General features: G+C 39.1%; 1 pseudogene; it reads right to left on the bottom strand.

The window, feature by feature from the left end:
* Positions 1-9721: 9721 nt before the first annotated feature.
* LOC100603576 lies at positions 9722-10110 on the bottom strand (annotated as a pseudogene).
* Positions 10111-10314: the final 204 nt, after the last annotated feature.

The following is a 10314-nucleotide window of genomic DNA, read 5'->3' as shown; positions in this document are numbered from 1 at the left end:
AGGCTGAGGCAAGAGAATTGCTTGAACCCAGGAGGCGAAGGTTGCAGTGAACCAAGATCACGTCACTGCACTCCAGCCTGGGCGACAGAACAAGACTCCGTCTCAAAAAAAAAAAAAAAAAAAAAAAGAGAGAGAGAGAGAGAATTAAATAAAATTTTTAAAAAAGGGTTCGCCACTGTGCTTAACCCATGGCATGTGTTCAATAAGTACTAGCTATTGCTATTGACAACTACTACACCATCAGAAGATAACCCTGTGGGCTTTACAACAAGACTGCTCCCCAAAGCAGGGCAGAGGAGACACAGCACCAGACTGACTATAGCCTTCTTTTGCCAGGTCTTTGTGCTGTTCTTGAAGAAACATCCCGTTCCTGGTGAACTGCAGTGGGCAGAAAGACCCCTAGGAACTAAGTGTTCTGACTCTCAGTACGTAATTCACAAGGAAAGTCACATTGTTTAAAATATCTTCTTTGTTCATTTGTTCATTCTTTCATTATTTTATTCAATAGACTCTTTTATTGAAGAGCCAGCTATGTTGCAGCCACTATGTTAGTATGGAAAGAAATATGTCACAAGATGGCATTGCAGAGGAAACTGTGGCAATCATCTTAGGCTTCATAGTATGGGGGTTCTGGACTGTTCATTGGGAGGAAGAGGGGGCAGAGTATCAGGTATGGTGGAAAAAGCACAAGATTTGGCATCAGAGAGATCAGGATTTCAAAGAGGGTGCTACTTACTTTCTGTGTGAACTTGAACAAATCCTTCATATCTCTAAACCTCCATTCTCTCATCTGTTAAATGGGAATGACACACATACATTCTATGATGGGTTATTATAAAGATTCAGTGGGTTCATGTAAGTGAAATGCCTGGCTCCTAATGGATCCTCCTTCTCACAAAAGCAATTTGGTGCTCTGCCTCTACAACTTCTGCACTCCACATTGCATTTTTTTTTTTTTTTTTTGAGACAGAGTTTCACTCCTGCCCAGGCTGGAGTGCAATGGTGCGATCTTGGCTCACCGTAACCTCCACCTCCTGGGTTCAAGCGATTCTCCTGCTTCAGCCTCCCAAGTAGCTGGGATTACAGGCATGCACCGCCACGCCTGGCTAATTTTGTGTTTTTAGTAGAGGTGGGGTTTCTCCATGTTGGTCAGGGTGGTCTTGAACTCCTGACCTCAGGCGATCTGCCCACTTGGCTTCCCAAAGTGCTGGAATTATAGGCGTGAGCCACCGCATCTGGCCTCCACATTGCATTTTTATCTTTTGTGTCTTCTTTTTCATTTTAAGGTTGACCTTGATTTGCTGTAAAATCTGCTCTTGTACACATAATAATAATAATAATAATAATAATAAATGGAGAAGTGGGTAGAATACACCGTGTACTTTGTCCCTAACTAGGAAGCCACCTTCCCACACAGCCATTATTGCTTCAGGCACACATTACAGACTCTCAAAGGCCAGCTGTCCTTAATTGTCCATAACCAGGCATTTCAGGCCATCTCTGATTAGTACATCAAACGCATCCATTTGGTGCAGGTGGACTATTTCCATATTTGCTCTTTATACCTCAGTAACTGGTCAGACTATTTAGAGGGAAAAAGAATCTTGCAAGGCAGTTGGCTCTAAAGGAACGCTGAATATTTCATTCTTGGGCTCTTGATGCATCAGAACAAATCCCCTTTGTCTTCTTCTGGATACAGAGTGATGGCATTGGTTCTTTATGTGCATTCAAACCCTGCCCTAAGCACTGAGAAAGTTGTTTTGCTCATTTATTTACATATGCCTTTATTCATTCATTTAATAGCCATTTATTGAGCAACAACTATGTTCCAGGCCTGTGCTAGATCTTGGGGATATATTGGTGAGAAAGACTGGCAGACTTACATTCCACCAGGATAGGCAGACCAAAAAACATGTCATCAAATAAGTTAACAGGAAAATTGTGACAAGTACTATAAAGAAACTGTATCTGGATAGTGTAATTGGGCAGAGAGGGACACAAAGAGAGATGGGGTGGTCAGAGTGGACCTTTCTGAGGAGAGAATATTTAAACTGAGTCCTGAAGAATGAGAAGCCAGTTATGTGAAGAGCTAGGAAAGAGGTTTCTCAAAAAGGGAAAGGTTAAATGCAAGGCCTCTGAGTTGGAGAAGAGCTTGATAGGTTTAGAGAAATGAAAGGAGAGTAGAGAGGTTGGCAGGAGACAAGTTAAGCAGGGTTTTGTAAACTAGGACTATAGATTTTACTTTAAGTACAACTCATTATGCATTCAACAAACACTAACTGAGTGACTAATATGTGCCAGGCACTATTCTAGATGCTGGGCATGGAGCAGTAACAAAACATAACAATCTTTCCCTCTTGAAAGTTATATTCTAGTGGGGAAGATAGGAAATAAACAAAATAAATAAGTAAAATAGATAGTAATTTTAGATAGTGCTAAGGAGACTGTAACAAACCAAGGAAAGGAGTTAAGAAGTGTAGTACTGTAATTTTAGATAACAGTGGCCAGATAAGTCTGCACTGAAAAACTTAACATTTAAGTAAAGGTTTGAGGTGTCCATGTGCTGCCAGGAGCAAAATCCTGGGTCACTTCAATATTTAAAGGTCAGGGAGAAGACCAGGAAAGGAAAATGACAAGGACCATTGGGAAAAGTAAAAGAAATATTAGGCACATGTCCTGAAAGCTGGAAAATATTTCAGGGAGAAGAGAAAGCAACCATGTAAAATGCTGCAGATGGTAAATAAAGATGAGGACTGAAACATGATCATTTGGTTTTTATTTGTTTGTTTTTTGAGACAGAGTCTCACTCTGTCACCCAGGCTGGAGTGCAGTGGCACGATCTCAGCTCACTGCAACCTCCACCTACCAGGTTCAAGCAATTCTCTTGCCTCAGCTTCCCAGGTAGCTGGGATTACAGGCGTGTGCCACCACACCCAGCTAATTTTTGTATTTTTAGTAGAGACGGGGTTTTGACATGTTGGCCAGGCTGGTCTCCAACTCCTGACCTCAAGTAATTCGCTCACCTCAGCCTCCCAAACTGCTGGGATTACAGGAATGAGCCACAGTGCCCAGCCCAACACATGTTCATTTGATTTAGCCATGGGGAAGTTATCGATGGCCTTGAGAAGAGCAGTTTCACTGCTATAGTGGAGACGAAACCTGGGTAGGAATATGTTCAGGAGAGAGTTGGAGAAAAGAAACTGGAGATTCAGAGTGTAGACAACACTTCCAAGGAATTTGCTGTAAGGGTAAGGGATTTGAAATGGGTCACCGGCCACAGGAGAATTTAGATCAAAAGTGGTTTTTCTCCACTTTAAAAAAAATGTTCAAACGTACAGAAAAGTTGAAGAATAGTAGAATACTCATATACCCTTCATCTTATTGCAGCAATTGTTGACATATTGCCAGATTTGCTTTCTCTCTAGAGAAAGGATTTTTAAAATCTTTTTCAAATTGCTAAGTGTAATGCATATACAGAAAAATTGACAAGACAAAAATATATAACTCAATAAATGATCAAAAACAAGCACACATAACCACCACCAATATCAAGAAATGTGCTTTTGGGTTGGGGTTTTGTACATAGCCGAGCAGCTCCCTCGCTGTGATCTATTCAGTCAGCCCTCAAAATAAGGGTTTGTCAAAAAAAAAAAAAAAAAAAAAAAAAAAGGTAGCATCCTCATAGTCCCGTTGTGCCCCCTCACTCCCATCAACACATAACCGCCATCCAGAATTTATGATAATAAACTTCTTGCTTTTCTTTCTAATTTTACCACATAAGTTTCTAAACACGACAGTTTAATTTTTGCTTGCTTTTGAACTTTAAGAATCAAATCATTTATGTAGTAATATTATTTTACATTTGACTTCTTTAGCTTAATATGTTGTTGTGTGTTTATTGTTCCACTGTAGTGTTCTGTTGTAAAAATATGCCAGCTTTTATTTATTCATTCTACTATTTATAATGATGTTAGTTGTTTCCAGTTTTTTGCTCCTATGAATAATGCTGAGTGCTGCTATAAATATGTTTGTTTATGTCTCCTGATGCACATATTCATGCATTCTTATCCAGTACATTCCTAGGAGTAGAATTGCTGGGTTGTAGGAATGTATATATTCAAATTCCATAGCTAATACAGAGAGTGTTCCGGATTGGTTATACCAGTTTACATTCCCATTAGCAATGTATGAGAGCTGTTGCTCCATGTCTTCACCAACAGTTGGGATTGTTTGTCCTCTTGAGTGGGTGCACAGTCGTATTTCATTGTTGTTTTAATTAACATTTCCCTGAATACTGACATTCATTGGCCATTTGGATATCTTCTTTTATAAAGTGCCTGTTCAAGACGTTTGCCCACTTATAAAATTAGATTTTTTAGACTTTTTCTTATGATTTGTAGCTGTTTTTCTTGTATACTAGGGATATGAGTCCTAGTAGATTATATGTGTTGCATATATCTTCTCTCACTCTGGTTTGCTTTTTCATTTTCCTAATGCTATCTCTTGATGAATAAAGCTCTTCATTTTCATGTAGTCAAGTTATCAGTCTTTTCCTGTATTGTGCTTTTTTGTGTTATGTTTAGGAACTTTTCATCGTCTCAAGGTGGATACACTCCTGTGTCATCTCCTATAAGGTGTGTTGTTCTATCCTTCATATTTAGGAATATAGTACACCTGGAGTTTTTGTATTGTCTTTTCTTTTTTAGCATTTGGATATCTAACGACCCAGCATCATTTATTGAAAAACTTTTTCCTACTGTTCTGAAGTGTCACTTTTGTCATAAATTAGATGTCCTATGGAAGTTCATTTCTGGGCTTAGTATTTTCTATCCTTGCAACATTACCATACTGATTTAATTGCTATAGCTTTATAAGTCTTGATATTCAATAGGACAATTACTCCTACCTTGTTCCTTTTCAAAAGTTTCTTTTCCATTCTGGGTCCTTTCCATGTTTCTATAAATTTGAGAATCACCTTATAGAGTCTTATAAACCAAGTCCTCTTGGGATTTGGATTGGAGTTGCACTGAATCTGTAGATAATTTGAGATGAAGCAGTATCTTTAGTGTCATTGGGTCTTCCAATCCATGAATATGGTATAGCCTCTCCTTTATTTAGTTGTTCTTCTTTTTTTTCAGGTGGGTTGGGGGAGAAGGAGCCAACTCAATGTCTACTCTTTATTGGAAAGAAGAAACTTTACAGCGCATTTCGAGCAACTTAGTGCAGAGGCTCAGTGGGTCAACTGCTGGGGTACCAGATGGTAATGGATTTCACAGTTAGGGCATTGCTGGGTCTCACCTTTGTGCAGCCAAAAACTAGAGGACAGCACTGTTGTACTCTTCACAGATGCAGCCCACTATTCACTTGTTGGTGATGGAGGAGACTAAATTAGGGTCTTCTTTGGTGCCAGAATCTTCCTTTTGGAGTGGTGTGTTGTATGGGTCCAGTCCCTTTCATGCAGCCATTATGACCTACATCTCCAGTCCAGACACATCATCAGTAGGAACACCACCTTCAGATGCCATGGAGCACATCAAGGCTACCCACTGGAACCATGGGCCCTCAGAGTCTGCAAGGCCAGCACTCCAACTCTGGCATAACCTTGAAGCCATATGCTCGCGACAAGCAGCAGCACTTCTGGGAACAGGCTGCAGAGACAACTTGAGTTCTTCCTTAATTTCTCTCAATAAGGTTTATAGTTTTCTATATACAGGTTGTGTACTTTCTCTTCGTGTGAATTTATTCCTATTTGAAACTTCAGATGCTGTGGAAATTGTATCTTTTTAAAAAAATTTTCTAACTGTTTATTGTCGGTATGTAAAAATATAATTGATTTGCATATTGGTCCTTTATCCAGCAACCTTCTTAAATTCACTTTTTAATTCTAATAATTTATCTATAGATTCTTTTGGATTTTCTATGTATGTAACTATATCATTTGTAAATAACGCCAGTTTATTTCTTCCTCTTCCTCACTCTGACATTCTAAAATGTCTCCTCTTTTCTATAAGTACTTTAAAAAATGATTAAATAATTTATTTATCTGGAGTTTATTTTGAACACTGAGTATGCAGTGCGGCTCTAAGCTAATTTTTTTCCCAGATGGATATCCTGATTTTTATGTAACAGTTATTAAATAAACCATCTTTCCTCAATAATTTGAAATGAGACCTTTATAATAGATTAAATTCCTATGTGTTTTTGATTTCATTTTTGTGGGGCTTTTGTTGGATCACTGAACTCTTTTCTCTTTTAGTTATTGTAACTTTAAAATGTTTTAATATTTGGTAGATCTTTGTTTTTGGAATATATATTTCTATTCTTATTTAATTTTTCATATAAATTTGGGAATCAGCTTATCTAATTCCAAAATAAACTTCTATTTAGATTTTTATTAGGAGAGCTTTAAGTTATAGATTCTGTTTATAAAGTTGAGCTTTCCGGATAGGTGCAGTGACTCACACCTAGCACTTTGGGAGGCTGAGGCAGGTACATCCCTTGAGCCCAGGAGGTCAAGGCTGCAGTGAACTGAGATTGTGCCATTGCACTCCAGCCTGGGTAACAAAGTGAGACCCTGCCTCAGAAAAAAAAAAAGTTGAGCCTTCCTATCTTTTTCTCTATTTCTTTTCTTTTTTTGGCAGAGTCTCACTCTGTTACCCAGGCTGGAGTGCAGTGGTACAATCTCAGCTCACTGCAACCTCCACCTCCCAGGTTCAAGTGATTCTCCTGCCTCAGCCTCTTGAGTATCTGGGACTATAGGCATGCACCACCACGTCCAGCTAATTTTTGTATTTTTAGTAGAGACAGTTTTGCTATGTTGGGCAAGCTGGTCTCAAACTCTGGACCTCAGGTGATCTCCCTGTCTCGGCCTCCCAAAGTGAGCCACTGCACCTGTCCAAGGGCTACCTTTCTAATGGTTTAAATTGTTTGTGTCACTTAATACTTTAATATAGATCTTGTGCATATATCAATTTATTTCTAGACATTTATCTTTTTTGTTGGTATTGTTAATAAAGTTATTTTCTTCATTATGTTTCCAAACTGGTCATTGTTTGTTTGAATGTTGCTTATTAACTTTTCTGTGAGTTAATTTTGGGTTTTTTGTTTGTTTGTTTTGTTCTATTTTGTTTTTGCTTTTGCTTTTGCTTTTTTTTTTGTTTTGTTTTTGAGACAGGATCTCACTCTATTGCCCAGACTGAAGTATAGTGGTACAAACATGGCTGAATGTAGCCTTAACCTCCTGGGCTTAAGAGATCCTCACGCTTCAGCCTCCCAAGGAGCTGGGACCACAGGCGTGCACCACCATTCCTAGCAAATTTTTTTGTTTTAATTTTTATAAAGATGAGGTCTCACTATATTGCCCAGGCTAGTCTTAAATTCTTGGGCTCAAGCAATCCTCCTGCCTTGGCCTCCCAAAGTGCTGGGATTACAGGCATGAGCCACTGTGACCAGTCATTCTGTGAGTTAATTCTGTAATCCAATCACTGAACTAAATTCTTTTCTTGTTTGTAATAGTTTTTCAGTTGATTCTCTTGTTTTTCTCAGGTAAGCAACTTATATAATTTTTAAACAACATGTAATTTACTTCTTCCTGCCTGTTTTTTATTTCACTGATTTCTATTAAGAGATTTTAAGCAGGAGAGCCCTCCTGCTTAAATCTAATCTGATCACAACATCAAAAGATTACATTGGCTGCAGAGGTGGAATCAAGAAAATCATTTAGGTGTCCAGTAACGAAAGATGGTGTCTTGAGCTAAGAGAGCGGCAGTAGAGGTGGAGAGAAGTAGGGAGATGGGAGATATATTTTGGAGGTCAAATATGTGGCAGAGAAAGGTTAATCATATTATTCTAAGGATTTGGAAACTTCGTGGAAATCTTAGAATATAAGAATCATAGTTTATTAGAAGAGACCATAAATATAATCAAGAGTCTCTAACCCGATGCATTCTCAGTTTCACTACAATTTCCTGGCTACTTCCAGTGGTAGAGAGCTCACTATCTCCCAGGGCAGCCATTCAATTTATTCAATTCACTCCACAAACCCTGCTCTTTGTCAGGTACTGTGAGGGACCCTAGAAAACATGGATAATGAAGATCCACTCCCTTCTCTGGGGAAGTAATGAAGATTCACTTCCTTCTCTGGAGAAGCTCAGAGAAATGGACAACACTTTTGGAAAGTCTCTTTCCTGGCTGGGCAATGTGGCTCAGGCTTGGCAACCTTTCTAATGGTTTAAATTGTTTGTGTCACTTAATACTTTAATATAGATCTTGTGCACTTCTTATCAATTTATTTCTAGACATTTATCTTTTTTTGTTGGTATTATTGATAAAGTTATTTTCTTCATTATGTTTCCAAACTAGTCATTGTTTGCTTGAATGTTGCTTATTAACGTTTCTGTGAGTTAATTTTGGGTTTTTTGTTTGTCTGTTTTGGTTTGTTTTTGTTTTTGTTTTTGCTTTTTTTTTTTTTTCTTTTTTGAGACAGAATCTGATTCTGTTGCCCAGACTGAAGTGCAGTGGCACAAACACGGCTGAATGCAGCCTTAACCTCCTGGGCTCAAGAGATCCTTCCACTTCAGCCTCTCAATTAACTGGGACCAGTGGCTCATGCATGTAATCCTAGCACTTTGGGAGGCCAACACAGTAGGATCGTTTGAGCCCAGGAGTTGGAGACCAGCCTGGGCAACATATGGTGAAACCCGCAACTCTACAAAAAAATTAAATACATAAATACAAAAATTAGCTGGGCATGGTGGCATGTGCCTTTAGCTCAAGCTTTCTGGGAGGCTGAGATAGGAAGATTAGTTAAACCAAGGAGGTCAAGGTTGCAGTGAGCCATACTCATGCCACTGCACTCCAGTCTGGGTGACAGAACCAGACTCTGTCTCAAAAACAAACAAACAAAAATTTAAAGTGCAAATTTGCATATGAATTCAATACAGAAGACATTTAGACCTTGCACTGCCACATAATTATTTTGTGAAAAAATGACATACTTTTTGAATATGTATATATCAAAACCAAAAATTAAATGTTTACCTTTTCCTTTATTGACAACTGTTTGTTTGTTTCTTGTTTTTTGTTTTGTCTTTTGAGACAGGGTCTCACTCTGTTTCCCAGGCTGGAGTGCAATGGCACCATCAAAGCTCACTGCAGCCTTGATTTCCGAGGCTCAACTGATCCTCCTGCCTCAGCCTCTCCAGCAGCTGGGACTACAGGCACGTGCCATCATGTCTGGCTAATTTTTTCCATTTTTTGTAGAGACAGGGTCTCCTTATGTTGTCCAGGCCAGTCTTGAACTCCTGGGCTCAAGTGATTCTCCTGCCTCAGCCTCCCAAAGGCTGGGATTACAGGCGTGAGCCACTGTGCTAGGCCTCTATTGACAACTTTTTTTTTTTTTTTTGAGACAGGATCTCACCCTGTTACACAGGCTAGAGTGTAGTGGCACAGTCTCCACTCACTGCAACCCCCAGGTTAAAGCAACTGTTGTGCCTCAGCCTCCCAAATAGCTGGAATTACAGGTGTGCACCACCACGCCCAGCTAATTTTTGTAGAGACAGAGTCTCATCATGTTAACCAGGCTGGTCTTAAACTCCTAGGTTCAAGCAATCCCAAAGTGCTGGGATCACAGCCTCCCAAAATGCTGGGATTACGGGTATGATGCACTGCACCCAGGTTTTACTAACTTATTAAGTAACTGGAGAGTTTAGTCTCTACAGTTTTATGATGCATTTTTAGGTTTCAGTTCCCAGAGGTCGTTTTTTACAAATCTTGAAGATGTACCTCTGTCCAGCTTGCCAGCCTTTTTCTGTCATTTCCTTGACTGTGTTCATATATATTCTGATTCTTTCCAATTCCTTCCTGCTTTACTAGCTGTTTCTTAGTATTAATTCCTTGAGTTGCCAAATAAACTCAAAACTTTAATGTGTACATAGAAACTAAATCCACTTTCACTTGTTTAAGTGGGTCCAACTTCTGCAACAACTCATTTCAAGAAACAGACATCATGGTCTTTAGCATATCATCCACAGCACCAATGTAATTCTCAAGCATTGACAAATATTCATGAATTTCCACTGGATAGTCTTCATTAATTTCTTCATCTGCCATAATGACTGACTCACAGCCTTCAACTCCAGTCTGCTGGAAAGTGGCCAAGCAATGATGGTATCAATTCATACTTTCATTTTGGTTTAATGTTTACATTTTTTATTGTTATTAGAGACAAGGTCTTGCTCTGTTCCCACTGAAGTGCAGTGGTGGGATCATGGCCTTCTGCAGCACAGAACTCCTGGGCTCAAGCAGTCTTCCCAT

The sequence above is a fragment of the Nomascus leucogenys genome, chromosome 15, assembly GCF_006542625.1.
Source record: "Nomascus leucogenys isolate Asia chromosome 15, Asia_NLE_v1, whole genome shotgun sequence".
NCBI lineage: Eukaryota > Metazoa > Chordata > Mammalia > Primates > Hylobatidae > Nomascus > Nomascus leucogenys.
The sequence above is the reverse complement of the archived record's forward strand: the minus strand, read 5'-3'. Positions and strand labels throughout refer to the sequence as shown.